The sequence below is a fragment of the Eleutherodactylus coqui genome, chromosome 4 (genome assembly GCF_035609145.1).
Source record: "Eleutherodactylus coqui strain aEleCoq1 chromosome 4, aEleCoq1.hap1, whole genome shotgun sequence".
NCBI lineage: Eukaryota > Metazoa > Chordata > Amphibia > Anura > Eleutherodactylidae > Eleutherodactylus > Eleutherodactylus coqui.
Genome location: NC_089840.1, coordinates 238,573,456 through 238,598,252, shown reverse-complemented (window position 1 = coordinate 238,598,252; position 24,797 = coordinate 238,573,456). Strand labels below are relative to the sequence as shown.

Below are 24,797 nucleotides of genomic sequence, written 5' to 3'. Positions count from 1 at the left end.
GGACAACGGCATTAAAGGCAATATATTATTATTACAACTCTATTGAGCTATTATATCATGCTTTACAAGAGCCAATAAGAAAGTATTCAGTGTATTCATAGTTAGGAGTCTGCTGTTTGCATGAGCCCAGCGGTCCCGCACGTCTCTTCTCCTCCTCACCAACGTTTGATGGCCACTGTGTATACAGGCAGGTACATCACCAGCTTCCATTTCCCAGTGAGGGGGCAGGGAGAGACAGGTAGATGCATAACTATGAGATAACTATATTCTTTCTTTGCAGCAATCAAACAAATGCTGTAACCACGGGTGTAGCTAAAGGCTCATGGGCCCGGGTGCAAAAGTTTATTTTGGAGCCCCCAACTTCTATTAACCCCCTAAAGCAGAGGCGTAACTTGAAGCTCCTGGGCCTGAATGCAAAATCTGTAACAGGCCCCCCAACTACAATGCTTTAGTCATAGTACTGGGCTCCCTATATGGAGAAGAGAGGCCTTATGGGCCCCCTAAGGGTCCTGGACCTGGGTGCAACTGCATCCCCTATAGTTACGCAAGTGCTTGTAACATATTTTTGTGCCATTTGGCATAATAATTCAGAAAAGGTTAATGAAAAAATGTACCATTATACAGAATTAGCAAAGTTTAACTTGACACTTAATGTATTGAACTACGACACAGAACATTTTCTTGCTTTTCAATAGCTTTTCAGTGGCTCTTGTTGTTTTAAGATAACTTGTTGCAACAAGTTATCAGTGTTGGGTTATATTTTGCTACATATTATAAGAGTAGCTTAGTAATGAATTAAAGGGGTATTCCCAATTTAGGCTTTTATGACATATCCACAGCATATGCCATAAATGTCTGATACATGTTGGTCCCTAGTCCACGACCCTTTCCGGCCCCCTTACCAAGGCGGAGAATGAAATGAGAGGTGGCCACACACGTGCACAGCTATTGCCATTGACTGCTATGGGATTTATGGAAACAGCAGACGCAGCACTTGGTGCACCAAGAATATGCCATAAATGTCTAAACTTTAGGTACCTCTACACAGTATGACTGTCGGGTGCATTGGCACGTACCAGCAACTATCCCTCCTGTGTTTGTTCAAGTGAATGGAGGCGGGTGGCTCTGCAGGTGAATGATATCCAGCCCACCTGCCTCCATTCACAGTAAAAAGGAGTTGCTCAAAGTTTGAGTAGCTCCGGTTTATACGGGCTGACATGGCCTTGTTTTTTGTTCTGCTAAGTCTAACAATGCCCCATCGGCAGCCATTTCTACACGGGGCAACTATTGCCCAAATTTGCTGTTTCCAGCATTAATTCAGACAATAATCGTCTTATGTAAAGGTATATTTAGTTGGGAATACCACTTTAAAATGTAAAGTTAGAAATAAATCAACTGTTATAATAAAAAAGAACACATATTTGTACATCAGATAAAGTTTATTGAAGCTGCATCACCTTTACAACTATTAACGTATACTGTACATTAGACATGAGCGAACATCCTCATTTAGAGCAATTACTCGAACGAGCATCGCTTTTTTCAAGTAACTGCCTAATTGGGCGAAAAGATTCGGGGGGTGCCGGGGGTGAGAGAGAAAGCTCCCCCTGTTCCCCTCCGCTACCGCCTGCTCCACCCCCGGCGCCCCCCAAATCTTTTCGCCTGAGTAGGCAGTTACTTGAAAAAAGCGATGCCCGTTCAAGTAATTTCTCTGAACGAGCACGTTCGCTCATCTCTACTGTACATGTATCCCTATAAACTTTTTATTTCCTGTGATTATCACTTTATAGTATACAATGTTATAAGCAGAAGAAAGTAACGCATTCAGGATGTTTATGAAAAAAAGAAGACTGAGAAAGATGAGGATTAAATCGATTTTTTTTAAAATTTTCATGGCTACTAGTGTTGAGTGAACTGAACCAGTAGAATCCTGTTTCGGTCGAACTTTGCTGAAAGTTTGGTTTGGCACAAAGTTGAACTGAGCTTTAAGCAAAGTTTTATGCAAAACAACATTCTACTAATTCAGTGCCCTCAACACAAGTTAGTATGTAACATTAGTATATAACACTGTCTAAGAGCCATCAAAGCCCTGTAGATTTAAAGTCCCCACAAAAAATTGCAGCATGGCCTATTTTCTTCTGATTCTCACGGGGTCACGAACAGGATTAGAGATGAGCAAGCATGCTCGGTTAAGAAAATTACTCGAGCGAGCATTGGCATTTTCGAGTAACTGCCTACTGGTCTGAAAAGATTCTGGGGGCGGCATGGGAGAGCGGGGGGGAGATCTCTCCCCCCCGGAATCCCCCACTCACCCCCGCCGCCCCCCGAATCTTTTCGGACGAGTAGGCAGTTACTCGAAAATGCCGATGCTCGCTCGAGTAATTTCCATAACTGAGCATGCTCGCTCATCTCAAAACAGGATGTCTGTGTGCTGTCCAATGTGAGTTGCACCCCAAACTATCGGGCGCTATTTTAAATTAACGCATGTGCAAGAAGCCTTATGCTGAATTTTCCCCCTGGGCCCAGGTGTGACCGCACCGTCTGCACCCCTATACGTACGCCAGTGCCTAGTTTGGTACGTAATGACTGGGTGATTTTTTGTATTTTTCATTTCCACTTTTCAAAAGCTATAACTTTTTGCTTTTTCCAACAACATAGCATCATGAGGGTCTGTTCATTGTGGGGTGAGCTGTAGTTTATTGAGGTAACATTTTGATGTACATATAATGTATTGTTTTTTTGTTTAGGTTGTTATGGCTGTAACAATACCAAATATATATTTTGTTTTACAAAAAAAAATTTTCTACAAAAAAAGGAAAAGTGAGCAAAAAGAGAGGGTTTGTGGAGGGCCGATTGTCCCTCTATCAACCACTTACACACTGTGGTCAACACTGACCACAGCATCTAAGGTGTTAATGGCCGGGATCAGAGTTATCTCCAATCCCAGACATTGCAGTGGGATCCTGACAGTCATTTGCAGCTGTCACCAGCCTCAGATTCTGTGTCCGTATATATCATAACATGTATGGCATTTTGTGCCAACATCCTTACCCTGATGATGTACATCAGGGGTCAGGAAGGGCTTAAAGTGAATGATCTACTGTTCAAATCAAATTATGTTAACTTTTTTTTTTATTTCAGTAATTTAAAGAAAAAAATTCCATGTCACTCCCCTCCCCCCTCCCTCCAGCATGATCACTGCGCCAATTACAAAATATACCCAGAGACGTCAATGAACATCTCCTATCTATTGTTTTCTATGGTCTATGTGGCTGCTGGACAACAGGAAGTGTCAGACTATTATTAGGCTTAGTGGCAAGACTGAAAAATGTAAAAAAAAATGTAAAATGTAAAAAAATGTACACGGTGAGATTAAAAAATTTTAAGAAATCTAAATCTTTAAAATATGTTTACCTTAAAATTTTCTTTAAATAATATGTCATTTTCTGATAACACATTCCCTTTAATCAGAAATGTATGTATAAAGTAAATCTTAACATTCAAGGCATGATACAAATATTTAATGACAGCCCATGGAATGAACTTGGGTGAAAATAAAATATTGTATTTTTCCTTAACGGAACAGATATTCCTCATGTGCCAAATGCATAATTGTAACATAGAGTGCTAAGGCAACAGAAATGCAGTCCTAAGCTCTTGCTCACGACCTGAAGGTTGTGAGTTCAAACCCCGCGTGGTTCAGGTAGCCGGCTCAAGGTTGACTCAGCCTTCCATTTTTCTGAGGTCGGTAAAATGAGTACCCAGCTTGGTGGGGGGTAATAAATAAATTACCTGAAACTGCTGCGAAATAAGTTGGCGCTATACAAATAACAAGATTTATTAATTTTTATTTATTCACAATGTACATTCGAAGCATACATTCTGTATTACTGCATGAGAGATACTCAGGGTAATGTAGCGAATAGCGCACAAATACATCGCAGCCACCTCCTCGGATCTTCAATGGCTTTTCTTCTTGTTGAGATTTACCATGTGGGACTCGGCATCTATAATTCAGCCTCCCAGTTCCCATCTGCAGCCATCAATCTCACTTCTTTCCATGAAACATATCCATGGTTACAGCTTCAGAACACAAATCAGTCTGGGTTTTCTTTCCACTTCCTGCATTACCTATTGAGAAAAGCGAGAGCTCCGAATGTTACAGCGCAGGATGTTGGGAAATCAAAACCGAGCCAGCTACAGCTGTTCCTTGTAATCTTGAGTACGGAGATGGCTCACACAGCACCCGCCGGGCAGGCAGACATGTCAGTCTTACTGGTGATTTTTATATAGGATAGGTGGCAATCCTCTAGATAAGCACTAATCACAAAGAAGAATGCTGTTAGTGGCAAGAAACCAGGATAATCTACAGCCTGAGGAGCAGCAATGAATGACAACATGGCAATTTTCTTAAAGGGAATATGCATCAGAGTCTGTTTGAGTCACGTTTTTATGTTAAAACATTATTTTTTTTTTGGAGACTTTAAAATTTTTGATTTAGCAATATTAAAAAAAAAATCCTTAAGTCTTGCAGTTTTCACACCGACTAAAAGCCTAATAATAGTCTGATACTTCCTGTTTAGAATCACTTCTCAGCAGTCATCTCATTATTATCACAAGCAGGATTACAAAGAGAGTTATAGATAACACAGGATCCACCCTTCACAATAGGTGGTGGTCACAGCTTTCCTCCTCCTCCTCCCTGCATAATGACCTCTAAGGTCACAGAGTATGCCCACAACACTCTTTCATAAAAGTCAAAGAGTCCTTTTCAATCTATTGTTTCTAATGTTCATGAGACTGCTGTACAGAACAGAAAAGTTCAGACCAGAGGTGTAACTTGAAGCTTCAGGGCACCAATGCAAAACCTGTAACAGGGCCCACAACTATAATGCTTTATTCATAGTACTGGGTTCCTATATGGAGAAGAGAGACCTTATGGGCCCCCTAAGGTTCCTGGGCCCAAGTGCAACCGCATCCCCTATAGTTACGCCAGTGGTTCAGACTATTATTAGGCCTAAGGGCCAGAGTGCAAATGGCAGGATATTAGGATTTTTTAGAATGTACATAGCGACATGCAAAATTTAAAAAAATACCAAACATAAATATGTGTTTAACACACAAACTTGATTTAAACTTTAAGGCCTCCTTCCCACGAACGGATTTCCGCCGCGTAATTCGCGGCGAAAATCCGCTGCGTTGCCCGCAGCTATTAGGTTCTATTGAACCTAATAGCACAATGCTCACGATGCGTAATTCCAGCGCGGAATTACGCACCGCGATTTCTCCCGTTCCTCACCCGCAGCATGCTCTATTTTCTGCGGGTGAGGACGGGCTGTACGCACTGACGGCTTCCATTGCAGTCAATGGAAGCCGTCCGTTCACGCTATCTCCCGCTGTAACCAGCGGGAGATAGCGTGAAAAAACGCTTTCCCGCCCACCGCCGCGCGTCATATGACGCCAAATGACGCGGCCGGCCGCGTCACGTGACACGGCCGGCCGTGCACGTGACACGGCCGGTGACGCGGCGGTGGTGGGCGGTGACGGGCGGTGACGCGGCGGTGGTGGGCGGGGAAGCGATTTCACGCTATCTCCCGCAGGTAAGTATAGGGGCTCTGGGGGGCGCCGTGACGGGCTTCACTGCGTAATATTACGCGGCGGACCCCGTCACGCTCGTGGGAAGGAGGCCTAAGTGGTTTTCTGAAGACAGATTCCCTTTAATATATACATTAAAAATATTTGTTTGCTTTTTACAACTTATACTCATTTAAGGCCTTAGTCAGACGGGCGTTTTTTCGCGCGATTTGCGCATGCGTCCGGCGATTTTATAAAACCATTGCTTTGCAATGGTATCGGACACATGAGCGCTTTTTATGCGCTCGTCCGATAAATTATAGAACAGAAATCGCAGATCGCACCTATCTGCGATCTGCGATTCCTGTTCTCTTCTCTATATGCGCTCAATGGGGCCGGCGGCAGCAGCGCCGACCCCATTGAGAGCATATACTAGACAAATCATTCTTCTCTGCCACAGCTGTAACAGCTGTGGCAGAGAAGAACGATGTTTGCCCATTGAATTCAATGGAGCCGGCAATACAGCCGGCTCCATTGAAAGCAATGGGCTGCCGGCGATCGCAGGATGAATTGTTGGGAAGGGCTTAAATATATAAGCCCTTCCCTGCAATTCATCCAGAAATGTGTAAAAATAAAAAAAATATATATACTCACCTTGTCCCGGCAGACGGAGTTCAGCGCTGCCGGCCGGCAGTGGGTGTGAGTAAGAGCTGCCCCTGATTGGCTCAGCGCTGAGCCAATCAGAGGCAGCTCTCACTCACACCCATTCATGAATTCATGAATGGGTGTGAGTGAGAGCTGCCTCTGATTGGCTCCGCGCAGGGACCAATCAGGGGCAGCTCTCACTCACACCCATTCATGAATATAATTTGTTCTATAATTTATATCACGCGATTTGCGGATGCGCATCCGTCATGTGATCCGCAAATCGCGGCAAAAAACGCCCGCGTGACTAAGGCCTAATAGTGTATTTGTTTCTCATCAATCTTGTAATTAACACTCATTAAAATGTTTTTGTTTTAGCACTGTAAATCAAAGCTGAAATGCAGCCCCTCTGTAAGCCACTGCTTTTTGTTAGGCATTTAGCTTCTTTAGCTACTGGGATGTTTTCTTAGCTATGCGGAGGGGCTGTCTTCACAGGCTCAGTTTTCCTGCATTTACACTGCTCTCAGACCTGCAGACAGTGTGTAAACTATCTCTGCCTCTCCTAACCTGGCATGTACACTTATCTTTATATTGTAAGCATTATATGTGTCTTCAGTTTGCTGTGGGCAAAGCAGCATTGATCTGTATTAGTTGCTTTATTAGGACTTGTGTGTTTAAACAGTCACAGAATATATACTGCATATATTGATTACAATGAGAGCTGCGCCTGCAGTTACAAGTGCCGGACACTGCATTGGAGTTGGAACAGCGGCTTCTGCTTTGATCATTATGTATTTGCAGCACCGTCAGTGGGAACCCTAGCTGATCAACTATTGAACGGCTATTCTGAAGACAGATCATCAATAATATTTTCCATATAACATTCCCTAAAAGACATGAACCAAACGTTCTGCATGATACCCTGCATGTGGTGTGAACTACAAACCTGGGGCAGGAATATGCCCCGTGCACTTTTCAGTAGCCCTTCTATTTCCACTTGCCAGCTTATGTGAAGTACTAGAGATGAGTGAACTGAAACAGTTGAACCAAGTTTTGGGTCAAACTTTGCTAAAAGTTTGATTCAGCGTAAACACAAACTTCGGGTGGTTTGTCCCAACCAAACCCACTAAAAGAAGGTGATGAAAAAAGAAGGAGGAGGAGGAAAAAGAAGAAGGAATAGTAGAAAGGGAAAAGAAGGAAAAAAGAAGGAAGAAGATGAAGAAAAAGAAGAACAAGAAGGAAAAATCTTTCTCCTTCTTTCCTCTTTTTACCTTCTTATTCTTTTTCCTCATTAATGTTGCCTTAAAACAGCTCAAAAGTACTTGAATACATTCCTAGGTGACCTAAGAGTATAATACAGGGCTTTTACGTCTCTCAGACAGTGTTATGCACCAGTTTTAGGGGTATTGGTGAAGTTTCAGCTTCATTCAAACTAATTGGGATTGAACCAAACGTTTTGCCAAAATTCAGCGAAACAGTATATTTGCATTAATATAGTCTACAATCATCACATGATCAGTTAGAGATGTCACATGTAGAGTGGATATAGAGGGGAAAATATATCAAGTCAGTTTGCCAGCTATGCGGTATACAATAATAACACTGAGCAGAATAGTGTTCATGCTGGATGATCTCGTTCTCGAGCCTCACACCACTTTCTTGGACATCCACAATCAGCTGTAATCTGCAGTCATTCCTCTGCAGCGCCACCATAAGGAAAATTAAGCATTACATGGTAAGCTTAGAAATCAATATGTGTCCATGTAATCAGGGCTGCTTTAACCATAGGTCGAACAGTGCACCTTCAATGGGGCCTCTGTTAACATCGGGCCCCATGGAAGAGGCACCAATCTCAACTGTGTCCGTTTCCTAAGGACGCAGACACAGGTCAAAGGTAATGAGGAGGTTAAAAATAATAAAAGCTATACTCACTTACTGTGTGTCTCTGCATCTCTGGTCTCCACTCACTTGTGGCTCCAGCAGTCACGTGCCTGTGGAAACTTGTGGCCACATCGGCCAATCACAGTCTTAGTATCCATTGAGGTCAGTGATTGGCAACAGTGGTCATGTGCTTAAATGGGCACATGACTGATGGACCAGAGGTGAACCAAGACCGAGGGAAAGCCTGCAGCCCGGTTAGGCAAACATGAGTATGGGGAAGGGGGGGTGATGGGTTGCCACAAAATAAGTTGGGGACAGAAAGGGGATGGGGTCACACTAGAGAGGGGACGGGGGACCGTTTTAATATTCACTGCACTACATGTAATACCGTACACGATTGTGTCAGGTTCCCAAGTGCAAGAAACTATGTTTACAGCAACTCCCTAGTTACTTACTCGAAAAATTTCCAATAGCTCCCTTAACACACCTAAGAAAACTTATGAAACTGGTCCGTGTGGAACTCTCTGCCTGAGGAAGTGGTGATGGCAAAATCCATGGAGGAGTTTAAAAGGGGACTTGATGTCTTTCTAGAGTGGAAGGATATTACAGGATATAAATATTAGGTGACCAGCGGGTTGTTGATCCGGCTATACAGGCAGGTAGGAACTATTAGGGGTTGATCCAGGGATTAGTCTGATTGCCATAAGAGAGTCGGGAAGGAATTTTACCCCCAAAAGGGCTAATTGGCTCTTGCCTCTGAGGTTTTTTTGCCTTCCTCTGGATCAACAACATAGGAGGATAAACAGGCTGAACTAGATGGACATTGTCTTCATTCGGCCTTACAAACTATGTTACTATGTATATTTTTACAGGTGTTGAGTGGCTTCTTTTTAGGCTAGGCTACCTGGCACGACCAAAGATCTTTATGTAGCCCTGCGATCTCCTAGTGTATTAAACGTCGATGTGGTTGTGTTATGATTGCAACTCGCTGAAATTGTAACCCCTAGATTGCAAAAAATCCAGCTACATTCGATTTTTTGTGATCTGTGGGCTACAGTCGCAAAAATTTGTGAGTCGCAATGTGACCATATGGAATTCTAGTAGATTAGGGGATCTCAGGGCTACACAGCAATCTTCATTTGCATCATCCATTAATGACCAAAATCACTATGTAGCCCTAGCTTTATGGACACGTCTCTAGTATGCATTTTTTTATGCCGCTTCTTATGTCCTACAGAGAAGCTTATGCGAAGTGGCAGAAAAAGCTAGTAAACCCACAGCCTATTGCAATTGGAAGAAAATGCCGCTGACCCCAAAAACACAAGCAGGTTAAAAAAAACACCACTAAAAACCCAAACTGTTAAATATTTCCCTACTAAACGTTTTTTGGTCCATAACTTGAAAATGGGTTTGCCAAACCAGACAACCCTTTCATGTTGGTTACACATATAGGGGGAAATTTATTAAGACCGGTATTTCGAACACCACTCATAGGACTCCTGCAGATGGGCAATTTTGCTCATTGATTTCAATGGGTTCCCTCAAATTCTGCATTTTTGCGCTGAAATTTTTGTGTGCATTTTGCACCCAAGGTACCATAGGAGTGTAAATGCGCACCCCGTCCACACGAGATCGCGCACTGAATTGTGCGATTTCACAGTGTTAATCGATAACACCGGGACTAATTAGGTTGCACAGCCAGTTCAATCATGGTATGGGTGTATTCTGCACTGATGTGACAGAAAAGCGCAGAAAAGTACAGTAAAATGCATAGATCCGCGTGCAATAGCCCACTATAGCGCTCCCTTTACGGTGTTATTTGCACGCTATTACGAGTGTATGTACGCCAATGCTCGTCTGCAGGAGCCCTTAATATAATCTCTGCATGCACCTAATATATGAAGATGCTCACAACTCTTCGTATATTAGGTGCGTCTCGGCTTCCCCATGTATGCCAAAACCGGTCTGACGTAAAATTTTAGTATAATTTATGCCGCTATCTGTTATAAATTATACATAAACATGTCGGTCCGCAGCAGCCACGCTCCCTCTGACAAGCCACACTCCTTTTTGGGGAAAATAGTGTAAAAGTCACAAAATTTTAGCGGAATCAGACCTCACACAAAATTGAACTTTTTTACACCAGAAACTGGCGTAAAAGTCTTTAACAATGCCTAGATAGCATTTTTTAGCAAAAATGCTATTTTTTTTTTTGCATAGTTTTCCCAATGGATTTTGGTGGGGTTTTTTGAGCTAAAAAACACCATAACTAGGTATTAACTATAAGCCGATCCGAAAATATGAAATGTACTGCAAACACTGCATTTTTTATTTGCCTTTTTCCACACTTCTGATGCATTTTTGGGTCAATGGCATTTTTTGTGCAACATGCAGCATGCTCTATGTAAGGGGTTTTCCCATAGATTTCTATGAGGGCCAAAAGGACCTAAAAATACCTGTCTATAGAAAAAAACATGGCACCAAGAAAAGTTTGTTAAAAAAAAGCGCGTAATTTACAAACCAGCAACACACCACAATGATACTATGTCTGAAAGAAGCCTTCAACCTAATAGAGCTACCCCTCTTGAGAGACGTGATGTCCCATGATCTATATACATATATTAGAATGGCTATTTGGCTTCTCCCAGAACACATTCAGGGAAAATGTAAAAAAGAATAATCTGGGAGCGGAATGTTTGTTCTGCCTTAATAAGAACAGAGCATTACCTTTTCTGCGCTCCGAGGTAAAGCTTAAACAGCTCAGCTTGTGTGCCTAGATCATATGGCAGCAGCTCATTAATCACGACTTACAACCATCCACACCACATGGCTTAATTATAACCCATCTTCCCAAATTTATCTTAGCCTTTCATCACACTGACCTTGCAGGATGGCAGCCTTCAAGGAGAGAAAATAGGGGCCTTGGCATGCCCGCTTGTTAACATATTTTTCGGTTCCCATCATATGTTTAGATTCTAATTCCTGTATCAGTTCTGCATAACTGTCCGGCAGCGTGATACCAAATGGGATGGCATGATGACCCCGAAGGACCGCTGGCCACAAAGTCCTCATTTCCACTTAACTCTTTTAGATTTCTTGCAAAGTCCAAAATATATGATAATATACAGCGATATGAAGATATTGGGAAGTGGATGGAAATGTTACCCCACCAGCGGTGTAGTTCAGAGAAGGAGGAATTAGCGGGGCTTGCACTTTGAGTGCCAGGGGAGGGGGCAACAAGCAACTCTGTTTTGGTCATGGTATTTAGGGCAGCTGAAGGAATCGTTGGCACAGATAGACAAGTTAAGGTCCGAGTTAGATTGTGGTTCCTGCTAGAATTTGTGAATCTATAGATATAGCTGTTTCTTTACCCTTTTAGTTGCTTTTCTATGGGTTTGTTGGGTTAAGAAAAGATATTTTGTAATAGTTTAGGGTAAAATAACTAGTTATCACACACAAGTTACACTTTGTTACATCTGTATGCAAAGCATTGTGTCTTCATAACTACCCTGGAAGGGAAGTCGTTTGATGGGGGCTTATCAAATATGCATTTTACAGAAACACCATGTGGATAATGTATCGGTTGCGGCATGCCGGTTACATTCAGGAGACAGGGCGGGGTGACGTCACAACATCAGCCCCTGGTCCATGTGACCGTCAGGAATTTGTGCTGCCTTCTTCCTGTCACTGCAGAACGTCATTTAGGTGTTGTCTGTTGGAAAACTCTCAGTGGGCTCGGTGATAGGGTACCCTTCTTCACAACCCCACTACACATCTCCTGTGGTGAATGGACTGATTGGGTGATAGGAAGGTGTTTCCTATTTCAAGTGAATGGGAGTGAGCTGCTATACAATGCATGATGCTGGACCTGGTATGCACTGAAGCCACCGGCCGCTTCAAACGGCTGATCAAAGAGCTAAAAACCCCTTTAATATTCAGATGTCTGCTGTCACTATGTTCCTCCCTCCTTCCCTCTCTATGTTCCTCCCTCCCTCTCTCCCTCCCTTCCTTCCTTCCTTCTTCTCAGTCTTCTTTTCTTTGTTCTATTTCTTGCTTTCTTCTTCCTTATTTTTTTTGTTCTTTCTTTCCTTTCCTTACTTTAGTCCTTTCTCCCTCCCTTAAGTTCTATCTATCCTTCCTTTCTTTTTCTCATTCTTCCTTTCTTTCTTTTTCTCTCGTTCTTTCTTTAGCTTTCTTTCTTTCTTCCTTTCTTTCTTTCCTTCTTTCTTTCTTTCTTTCTTTCTTTCTTTCTTTCTTTCTTTCTTTCTTTCTTTCCTTCTTTCTTTCTTTCCTTCTTTCTTTCCTTCTTTCTTTCTTTCCTTCTTCCTTACTCCCTAGCAGTTCTTCCTTTCTACTACCCATTCTTCTATTCCTTCTTTTTTTCTCTTCCTCCCCATTTTTTTGTTCATTTCTTCTGTTCTATCCATCCTTCCTTTCTTATTCTTCTTTCCTTCCTTATGTTCTTTTTCTCTTCCTTCTTTCTTTTGTCCTTTCCATTGCTTCCTTCTATATTTTTTCCTTTTTTCCTTCCTGTCCAGCCTTCCTTTTTTCTTCTTGTTCTTCTTTCCTTCTGTCTATTCCTTCCTTTATTCTTTTCTACCTCTTTTTTTACATTCTTTCCTTCTTTCCTTCCTTCCTTCCTCCCTCCTTCCCTTCCTTCTTTATATTTCTTTCTCTCATCTTCTTTTTGCTTCCTCCTTTCCTTCGTTCTTCCTTTTTGTATTTCAAAAGTCTTTTTGAAAATAAAAAAATGTCACTAAAAATTCCCTAAACTAGATGGTAAATATCACAGATCAGTTGAACCTTTTATGTAATCACTTATACAGACTTTTATGCCCATAAAGCTAACTCCTAATACACTGGAGGATGATATGCGCACATGGCAGATATCTTCTGATAACCGTTATCTTCTCATTCTTTTCATTTTACTATGTACACTAGCATTTCAGTCTCAGCTTTTGCTCCCAGTTATCACCTTCTTCTTTTGCCTATCAGCTATATTATGTAACCTGCCAGGGTTCATTACAAACATGGTGTCTGTAAATATGGGGTGCAGAAAATGTGGCATATGTATCAATTCACTAACAACTTTACTTTTATCTAATAAACGGTGTGTAGCAAGCGAATCCCCCAATCTAATGACCACGGGGGAGCAGTCAGACCTATCAGTGATCTGAGGTTCTCTTTGCAACAGTAACTCTTCTTGTTGGCACTAGTATTGCCCGCCCATCACCCACGAAGATGAAGTAAATGCTGTATGTATTCTAAGCTGCCAGACACATACAGTAACATTCATACCAGTAGCGGCCGGTTACATCAGTTCTTCAATCATTTTTTGCGTTCGCCCAGGTGCTTTTCCGTTTTCTGTAAGAACAATTAAAGGGACGGGTCGTTTGACGGATGATTTTTGACAAATGTAGCTAATAATTGTTGTTGTATGGGAACTTAGAGTAATCATCGCCGACTCCGTCCACCTGTGGTGTTTGCATTCAGCTTTTATAGACATTTTCATCAATTTAAGAACCCTCCGTGTGAATGAAATGCGTTGACAGAAACATTAGTTATTTTTAGCAAAATGAAAAAAAATACTCCTCGAGTTTAGATAAGGCCGCTGATAAATCTCCGTGTCTTGGAAGTGGAACCAAATCAAAGAGAATAACTTGAAAATTGTTGTATCTTCAGACGGCTTCACATGGACGTATTTGCGCATATTTTTGCGCACACAAAAATTACGTGCGCCAAACATTGATTTCAATGGTTTCATTCTCATTTCCTTTATTTGCACGCAAAAAATTGAACCTGCTCTATTTTCCTGCGTATTTGCACACCAAAGAACCCATAGAAGTCTATGGGAGGTGCGCAAATGTGTACTCAATGAGCAAGAACATGCACAAAATGCTGCGCAAAACTGCGGGGAAGAGAACGCAGCTAAAGCCTCATTATGCTAAATAGCCTTTTAAATCAAGGTGGAGGGGTCACGTGTTCATATGAACTGGCCCAGCATGCGCAAAATAGTACAGTTCCACGCACAGATACATGGCGCTGAGGCTTTGTGCTCATACGTTTGTCGGAAGCTGCCCTTGATATAATTTTTATACCAGTTCAATCAGTTAGGATCTTATATAAACACTAGTGGGATCGCATCCTAAGACCCTAAGGGCTCTTTCACTCGGCACAGTATAATTCACAGAATAAAGTGCTTTTACGGATTTTGTCAAATAGTACAAGATTTATATTTTTTTGCCTTTTTTACTGCATTATACATTTTGTGGAACATTTTGTGGAGTTTCTTACGTTTTTTTCTGCAAACTTTAATTGCAGAATTATATCTCCTTTATGTTAGAAATTGGCAACAATCCTGCAAAATGTTCTTCATTCTGCAGTAGAAAACTTTTCTGCAGCAAAATCTGAACTTGAAGTAAAGATGTTCAGATATTAACAGAGGTGGAACTCAAGCCCAATGACCGTTTTTGCGTGTAAAATATACATGCGCAATCCACAGAGAATACAACCCATTGATGTCTTTGAATGTTCATTGAACCCATAGGACTTGCTCTATTTTTCTGCGTATTACGCAGCCAAGGCCCCCATAGATATCTATGGGAGATGCATAAAACGCACGCTCAATGCTTGCGCAAAAGTGTGATACGCTATGCAATTCTGTGAAGAAGAGTATACAACTGGACCTCATTAGGCTAAATAGCCTTTTAAATCAGGGCGGGAGATTTTGCGCATGCAAAAAGTACAGTACTATGCGCTGACATGTATGCAAATCTACCTCATCAGCCTCGCTCACTGCGCAAATACATTGCACTGAAGTGTGCGCAATCGCACATAAGGTTGTCTGAAGCCGCACTAAGGGCAAAAACACATGGGAGTATGAGCAACTATGCTCACCGCTATGGAACGTAGTTGCGCATGCACTGTTTGTTTTTTTTTCAGGGCATTCAAACTCTGCGCCATAGCTTGCGAGTGGAAATAAAACTATGGGAAGATAAGTCCTATCCTACCTTCCTCGCATGTAGTATTAACCCTTTCCAATCCAATTTGGATCCTGGTTTTCCTAGGGGGCTTACTCTTTTTCTGCCGTTATACAACAGTGCTCTCTGCTGGCTAAAGCCGGTACTGCATGAGGTGACACATTGGATAGGCTCCAACAGCAGAGAGGCTGGCAATATACAGTAAGAGAACCCCGACGGACGTCTTCTAACATCAGAGCTGTACAGCCTTAAATTGTAATGTCTTCAGAGGTCAGACAGTGGATTGGAAAGGGTTAATGTGTGAGAATAACAGGCATGACATCAATGGTTTGGTTTTGACCCGTTACGCGGCCATGATTTTCACAGTCGCATAATGGGACTAAATCCCCCCTATCTGAGGAAGCCCTAACATTGTGATGTGTAAACCTCAGAGTGGACAAGTTCTACCCCATGTGAAAGCACTGTTGGGGCCCGACCACATGGGTGTGTTTAAGTCTCGTAATGCGGGCGTGACAAAACGAAACCATTGATTTCAGTGGTTTAGTTTTCACTAGCTCTTTTTTTGGGCGTGAATACTAATTAACAAAAGATAGTTAATACTACGTGCGGGAAAGAGAGGCAGGGCCCGTCATCCTGCTGTTTTTTTCAAACTCCTGTGCTATGGCGCGGAATTGGAAAAGCCTGAGAAGGTAAAAAAACCCTTATTTATACGCAACTACGTTCTATAGTGCTGAGTGTAGTTGCGCACACGGATGCTGAAACCACCCCAAGGGTTTTATTCACACAGGTGTCAGCGTTTTTATGTTTGCCCACCGGCGTCGTAAAAAGGCATGAACAGGCGCACAAATCTAACATTTGTGCAGCCATTCAGATGGCCCAGGTCTGGCGCATATACGCCAAGCCCGCAATGCCGTTGGGTGGGGGCAGACAGCTCGGCTAAACTGTCTTCCCCTTCCCTCCCCCTCAGCGGCTCTCGCCTAGGGAAGGAGGCAGGACAGGGTGGGAGCTAGTGTGCTAAGCTCCCGTCCCCTCTCCACCCCTTGTTGGCTGCCAGCAATAGGAGGGACGGGGCGGGAGCTTAGCAACTAGCTCCCTCTTCCTCCCATTGCAAACAGCCAGCAAGGAGCAGAGAGGTGGAGAGAAGGGGGAGGGAGTTTAGCAAACACGCTGCTAAACTTCTTTCTGGCCGGCTGGGCACTTTTAGGTGGCGGAAAATCACCTGTGTGATCTGATGCATTGGAATCCAATGTATCAGATGGTAGCGTATATCGTCCGGCCGTGAAAACAGCGGCCGATATATGCGGTCATGTGAATTAAGCATAAGCTGTATCTAATGATGTGTTCTGGCGGAATAATTCCGCCCGTGTAAAAGGTCCCTTTGACTGTTTGTTTTTTTTTCTCGAAAATGACGTGTCTTTCATGGTGTATTTAACTGTGTTTTTGTTCTGCATTTTCAACACGCAGCGCAACATGTGAAAAATTCCACACGTGAAAATACCCAACAACACCAGAAAACAAGATTTTGTGAATAAATCCAAAAAAATATGGGATTTGTTCATCCATGAATTCCTTGTTTTAGCAAATATTTTTAAAACCTGTAGACAAAAATTTCCATGCATACAGAATCGGGACAAGATTTATGGATCCCATAAAATAAATGGATCCTGATTGAACTGATCAAAACTGATTTTACATCCCAAAGAAATGACAGACCTCTTTCCAGACATGGCTTCCTTTATCCTACACAAACAAGCTGGAGCTTTTGTACCCCCCCCCCCCCTCCTCCACTCCCCCCAGTCCTTCTTGCAACAAATAAAGGGGGTTTTAAATTTTGTTATAGCACCATTGTTATAGCGTTTTCAAGCACCAGAATATTCTTCAAGACATTGCGAAATATTTTGCAGAATTCTGTCATTTTCAATTTTGCATGAAAATCCACATTAGAAATGTATATTTTGTTCTAGAATCTTCCTCATGGTGGCAAATTCTGCTGTGATGTTGCAGAAATACTCCGCCGCTGTGAAAGGTCCCTTAAAAAAGCCAAAAACTTGTGGTATTTATAGGGCTCCTTCAAACAACAGTATTTGTGTGCGCTTGTGCGTCTGTAAAATATACGCACGCAATGAGCAGAAAATAGAGTCCATTGATGTTTATGGGTTCATTCTCATTAATGTGCTTTGTGCGTAATTTGCCCTCGCAGAAAAAATTAGGACACATTTGAGCATCATGAGTCACATAGAAGCCTATGGGAGCTGCACACTCAATATACTCGCAAACGCGCAGTATGCTGCGCAATTAAGGGAGAAAAAGAAAACATCTGGAACTCATTAGGCTAAATTGCCTTTTAAGTCATGGCAGGGGGATGTCGCACATACATGTGAACATGCCCTGCGTGCGCAAAAACTACAGTGCTACGCGTCAATACACGTACTAAGTATTTGTGTTAAGAGGATGACTGCTTGTACGTTATTTGTGATTCAGGGGGCCCCGGTGACGGGCAGAGTTATGTTATAGCCACACTTATCAAACAAGACCTTTTTCAAAGGTTACAAAAAAGTTACATCTGCATGTCATCAGCAATTTATTGATACAGGTAAGTAACAGAATGTAACCGTTAACGATACATTATCTGCATTATAAAATTCAGCAAATTTAATAATTGGGTAAGTTTGTAGCAAAACAAGCTGCAAAGAAAAATGCCAGAAAATACAAAAATACTTTGGGAATGGCTTTTTTCAGCTGTTTCTATAGGAGTGAAATGGCAAACAAATAACCTGAGGGTGAGCAAAAAATTAAAAAAAAAAAAAAAAGGATAGAACTTATTAAAAGGGGAAAAATATGAATTTTCAGGAGCTTTCACACACAGCATTTTACATTAAAAAGACATTTTTTGCTGCATATTTTGCATAAAAAATTGCTACAAACCAATATTAGCTGCAGGTAAACAGAAATACACACTACACATTTTTTTTTGCCAATTTTTCCTTATTTTTTTTAAAAACAGCATGTTCTAGGATTAATGTTTTGGTTGGGCACTTTCCCATAGACTTCTGTATACATAAAACATATAACTAATATAAAATGCATGAAATTCATGACATTTTTTACCAGCCTCAAAAAAATAAAAAATGCCAAAAAAACTGTACCTGAAAAAAGCCTTAAAAACATGTTTTTCTACAGAAAAGGAATACATTGTAACTCCATGGGGCGGGTTTACTATTCCTGATGCACCATAACTCCAGCAAAGGAGACAAATGTTTGTAAAGTTGTAAAATGGTCTGTTTTTGTACTGGTGTGCGCCATTTTTAGTTTTGAAAATATTTTCTAAAGAATACCACCCAACAGGTGATAGAAAGTAGGAAGCTAATTGAAATGTGCAACAAAGACGTGCCAAATGTATCAAGCACTGTGTGACACTGTAAAAGATGTGGTGCAACTTTGGACAACCAGCCTCACAGTCTGCATGCTGTCTATATTATACAGCCTTAGGGAATTTGTCCCTGAATCTTAAATGTTAAAATTGTCAGAAAGAACCCTGTCATAGAAATATTTGGCTTAATAACACATTAACATACAGAAAAAGCCAAAAAATGAACAAAAATAAAAACTGTGCAAACTTTTGGGAGCTTTTACACTTTTTGCTGTCTTTCTAAGTATTTTTTGAATATCTGACCTGAACTGACTGACAACTGATGCATAAAATGATATCAGTTTAGTCAGTTTTCTGGATCTAGTTCCATTTTGGAATTCCCTGTTTTGTTCAGATTTTCATACCAAGATAGCTGATGATAAACTGATACAAAGCAACTGCAGTATATCTGCCCTGCTAACACTAACGATAGATAGATAGATAGATAGATAGATAGATAGATAGATAGATAGATACTAGATAGATAGATAGATACTAGATAGATAGATAGATAGATAGATAGATAGGAGATAGATAGATAGATAAATAGATAGATAGATAGGAGATAGATAGATAGATAGATACTAGATAGATAGGAGATAGATAGATAGATAGATAGATAGATAGATAGATAGATAGGAGAGAGATAGATAGATAGATAGATACATAGATACATAGATAGATGAGAGAGATAGAGAGATATCAGATATCAGATAGATAGATAGATAGGCGAGAGATAGATAGGAGATAGATAGATAGATAGATAGATAGATAGATAGATAGATAGATAGATAGATAGATATGAGATAGATAGGAAATAGATAGAAATGAAATAAATAGGTAGATAGATGATAAATAAATAGATAGATATTGGATAGATAGATATGAGATAGATATTAGATAGATAGATATTAGATAGATAGTAGATAGATAGATAGATAGATAGATAGACAGATAGATAGATAGGTAGAGGCTGTTTGATTGAACAGGGGTGGGGGTTGGGGGTCCAGCTGGTGGGAATGCCTAGTTTCATACATTCTCGCGCACTTGGCTCTTATTGCACAAATTCGTGTCCAGATTGATGTAGGCTACACACACCCGAAATCTATATGTCCTACAATAGGTGCTGAACTGCTGTGTTTTATATAACTTTTTCCCATTACAAAAAAATGTCCTCTGGATGAAGAGTTTATTTAAAACTAGTTTAGCCGTTTTATCGGTCTCATCCCATGCTATAATACTAATGGGCAATACAAAAATACTTATAACAGTTTAAATAGTGGTGGCAGTAGTAGTCATTCCTTATTGTTGTTTAATGATACTACTAATGGTATTATTTCTACTACTGCAACTGCTATTACCAGTAGTAATAACAACAACGACAACAACAATAATCATAGTTACTATTACTACATACAAATGTATATTAATAAGATTATTGTTGTTTGTGTTTATAAGTGGACTTATCTGGGGAAAAAACGCGACTTTATGTATTTTTTGCAACAAAGCAGGAAACTGGCCAGTTCTCTGTACGAAAGGCAAGTATTGTGTAACTCATTATACAAGTCATAGATTTATAACTGCTACCATTAATAATAATATTATTCTATGGTCATGTATTCTCATTTTGGTTGCTGCTGTTATTGGCTATAATAATATTATTTTATTTATGCTCGTTTTATTTTCTTGATTGAGTTTCCCTGATATATTCACTATAGTTTTATCTGTGTTTGCGACGTTACATAATGACCCCTATATGTTTGTTTACCATAACTAACTTAAACATGATATAAAATGTATACAAAAAGAATAGAACAAATGTATCACACCACAAAACCGATTCTTTTCCGTCTAAACATAATCTACTCATTGTTCCATTATGTTTATGCCCCAATATTTACCTGTCCTGGACCAGAATAAACATGATTATTACATTGCAGAACATCCTGACAGCTCTTCATTTGCACTTTCCTCGCTGGAAGCTTTATTGGAAAAAAAAAAAGAAAAAAATATTAAAGTTTAATTATTGTTCTGCAGCTTCTGCACAAATTAAATCAGAAAAGAAAATCTTCTGTGCTGAACATTCTTAGCTTGGACCGAAGTTTTGCTACTATAATATATTTGAGGCAATGTATTATTTGCTTGTCTGTCTTGATTCCCATCGAAATGCATCAATTGTGTGTTCCGGTGTAATGCAATGATCCCATCCCTGCAGTGTGAATTATTAACAGGCTCAGCTCATAATAAGAAGAGTCCTGCTTACTTTTCCAGGTTCCCCCACCCCATGTTTATTAACTTTCCATCGATCTCATTAACACTGCAAAATGAGCCCTCAGTGTTATGTGATGTGTGGCTCCTGTCACTAATACTAGATCCATTATTAATACCTCCAGAGCGATATTAAAGCTTTCACACTGAAATTTTACATTAACTCGATTCCATCATCCAAAATTGCACTGAACATTCGGTCTGATCCCGGAGAAAATGGCTGAGGCTGCAGTTGTGACTTGAACAATTCATTTCTTTTCATGTTATTATTTATTTTTGACTTTTGTGGAACTTTTTCTTAGTTTCATTCTAAGCTTCAACTTTCAGCAAACTTATAAATAAAAAAATATGTGTATATAAAGAAAACATGAACTAAATAAAAGTTGAACTAAAAGAAATTCTGATATTGCGGTCATGCTCAGAAGGAAACTCTCATGTGTGGGAGGGTTTTACTTAACTCAGTGAAATTAGGGGTGTTTGATAGTTATCAGAACCGAATTCTGGAATATTAAAAGAAATAAAAAAATGAAAATTACATTTCTTAGTAAAAAAAAAAAAAAAAAAAGTTTGAACATCGTGACTTTTTAAATAGTTTCATACTTTTAAACTATATATCTATCTCCTATCTATCTATCTATCTATCTATCTATCTATCTATCTATCTATCTATCGATCTATCTATCTATCTCTCTCTCATCTATCTCCTATCTATCTATCTATCTATCTATCTATCTCTCATCTATCTCCTATCTATCTATCTATCTATCTATCTATCTATCTATCTATCTATCTATTTCATATCTATCTATCTACCTATCTATCTACCTATCTAAACTACAAATCTGGAAATTACCTGGGGAGTTTTAACAGCCGAGTAGTGCTCTGCTGGACTTTATCAAGGGATTTTGTAACCTAGGGTAAGCCATGGTATACATATAACGACTATGTACTTTTTACAGGACATATGGACTATAAGTACTGAACTGACTTTCAGAAGTTCATTTCAATTAGTATAAAATGAATATAATAATATTTAACAGATTAAATATCAATAAAAGGAACAATATAATAATAATAATAATAATAATATGGAGTACATTAAGCAAATAGGAAAAACATAAAATAACATCAAATACATAAACTAATATCAAATACATTACTGCAAATAATAATATGGAATAACAAAAACATGGTATCAAATAATCGCAGTAGTAAAAAAATAGCATTAAATGAAATAATAGCAGATATATGAAGGTAAGGTTCCGCTTGTTAATTTGTAACGATAAATGAGTTTTAAAATTTAATGTAAAAACATTTAATGACCTTAAATAACAGATAGAAAGATAGACATGAGATAGATAGATATGAGATAGATATGAGATATAGATAGATAGATAGATAGATATGATATGATATGATATGATATAGATAGATATGAGAGATAGATAGATAGATATGATATAGATAGATAGATAGATAGATAGATAGATAGATAGATAGATAGATAGATAGATAGATATGGATACTTCAGAAGCTGCTATTTCATATATAATACACATCTCCATGTGAAGCGTACGCTACATTCTGCCAGCAGGTCCATTATTACTTCGCTCTTTATTTGCTTTGCTCCAGTAGAGATAACAGTGAGTACGATGTGAACACTATTTTGCTTCTATAGTACAGGACTTGCTGAAGATAATATAGAAGTTTTGGTTTTAAGAAATAATTTGGAAGCAACTGTATAAAGTGATGAGAAACTGATACATAAAAGTTTGCAACAGTTTCTGAAACATGTTACTCTATTCTCCTCCTGTTGTACCTCAGCCTTCTGTACAACACGTTTTTGTATCATATACAAATTACTCGGATAGAAGGGTATTTTTCATCCCTTTGCAGCCTATAGAACTTAATGGGGTCCATCCAAAAATTATTTCCTATATATTTACTGTCAAAATATAGGAGGACTGTTAGTGTGAATATAGTCTTTTAGGCTCCGTGCACATTTCACTATTTCCATCAGGTTTAGTTTTCTCTTTGATGATCTGGATAGGGTAATCTGTTGCATTTATTACTGAAAATACAGAATCTTGATGAAGTTATCAGTCAATAAATTCCAGCAAGATTTGTTTAGGCTCTTTTGCAAAACATGTCCAGCATAGCTCCTATAAAAACAGAACTCATGCCTTCTGTATATACAGAGCCTCAACCATACAGCCACTGGGTCTGTGTTAAAGCTCTCAGTAATCTTAGCAATATATGGGACTTACTTTCTAGGCTGAAGTCATAAGGCTGCCATACAGTTGTATTTTAATGACCATATAGTTGCCATAGTAGTCTTCCCCCTCCCCCATTGTTCTACAATTGAACCCCTTCGGTTCACAATCACATTTTTTTGTTTGTCTGTGACTATATATGGTATGTATTGTAATAAAAAAAATCAAAGAAATGATCCATTAAGGCTGTATTTACATGGGCAAAAATAGCCACATGTTATATGTGCTTGGGTGAAGCATGGAACCTGCTTATTTAAAAAAAAAACCAAAAAAACATTATTTTCAATGGGTTGTTTTATAACATGAGTGATATTTCTCTTGCACTAATAGTGCAAGCATGTCCCATTTCTGGGTAATTCCGCTGTGCGAATCGCCCATCATCCTGTATGGGAGCAAAAAAAGCGCATCGCACTCGTATGTAAATGCGACTGTCATACAAGTGCAACGTTTTTTCTACTTCTACTACTGAAGGCACATGCAATTTTTTTCACGCATGTGAAAAACTAAGATGCAGTGAAGTGAATCACATTACAGAAACACGTTACAGAAACCTGAGAATAGCAGGTTTACAAGTGTAATATGGGTCCAATTTTCATTTGCCTATATTGTGTAAATACATCTTAAGGGATCCCAATTATTTTATGGGAGGCAAACGGATGCAAAATAACTAAAAACAACGGAGACAAACTGAAATACAGCAAAAAGAGCAGAAAACAAAAACAGGAAAGTGAGGATATTTCTGAATTATATATATATGAAATGCCCTGAGCTAGGCAAAAGCGTTTCAAGCATTTAGTGCAAATATGTCTAAAAATCCAAGACAGAATAGCGCAACTTGTTGTGGTGCTTTGTCTTAGAGAGTGTCAGACAAGATGACGGAAGCCGGATGAACCCCCTTATAGTCATTATAGTCAATGTGGTTAGTTTGGTGCCATTCAGTTCCATCATAAGGCTTTATTCACACGAGCGTATATACACGCCTATGTTGCTGTGTTTTCACGCACGGGCGATATACCCAACCATCTGAGGCATTGGATTCCAATGCATTCATTCAAACACAGTAAAATATAGAACATATGCAAGCAGAATCCGCTCCTGCTATTATACGCTGGGTAAAAAGGTAATTCTGGATCTATCTTTTGACTGATATACATTGGTGTCTCCCATAGACTCCTATGGGAGCTGGGAAAAAAAGGAGGGGGAAGCAGTTTAGCAGTGTCCAATGCTGTGAAAAGCTTACAGGTGCCTCTATTTAGGCATTGGAAGTCATTCTGAGGATTTATACCTAGCAAGGGATTTCCGGGCTGCGACGTATTTTTTCGCTTAAACATCGCACCAAGCCGTGGGAATGGACAAGAAAACGCTAATTACACTCAGGACTTGATCACGGAAAATCGTCCATTCATGCGAATTCAAGGCGCGCCTGAGCGAACGTAAAAATGCATAAGCTCGTGTGCAGAAGCCCTAAGATGGGTCTATTTGAGCAAAAAATTCTGTTTACCTTAAACAGGCTGGGACCCCCACAGATGGGAATAGGAGTGGTCACACCAAATGTGCGCTACCAGCTGTCTTGGTAATCTCGAACAGCCACATATAGATGAAAGGAGTAGTAGGGTGCTTGCATGGCCACCATTCTATTCATTCAGGTACATTCGGGACCACCATTCTTCTGATTGATGGCACTTTCAGTGGTCAGACTACCACCAGATACTATTGTGTGGATAGGAAAAAATTCAATTTCACTGCATGACAACGCGCAGTTAATAG

At 39.9% G+C, this 24,797-nt stretch overlaps 1 long non-coding RNA gene across 3 annotated transcripts in view; it reads right to left on the bottom strand.

Moving 5' to 3' along the window:
• Positions 1 to 3,822: 3,822 nt before the first annotated feature.
• Positions 3,823 to 24,797, bottom strand: part of LOC136624907 (uncharacterized) — a 51,462-nt gene continuing 30,487 nt past the window's right edge. Inside the window, exons 4-6 of one of the 3 annotated variants that reach the window (XR_010792489.1) lie at positions 20,391 to 20,471; positions 13,399 to 13,464; positions 3,823 to 4,131 (exon numbers count right to left, since the gene is read on the bottom strand). This is a non-coding gene — a long non-coding RNA (uncharacterized lncRNA). Of the gene's footprint in view, positions 4,321 to 13,398; positions 13,465 to 20,390; positions 20,472 to 24,797 lie in introns of all 3 variants that reach the window. The other 2 variants (XR_010792490.1, XR_010792488.1) reach the window with 2 other exon arrangements.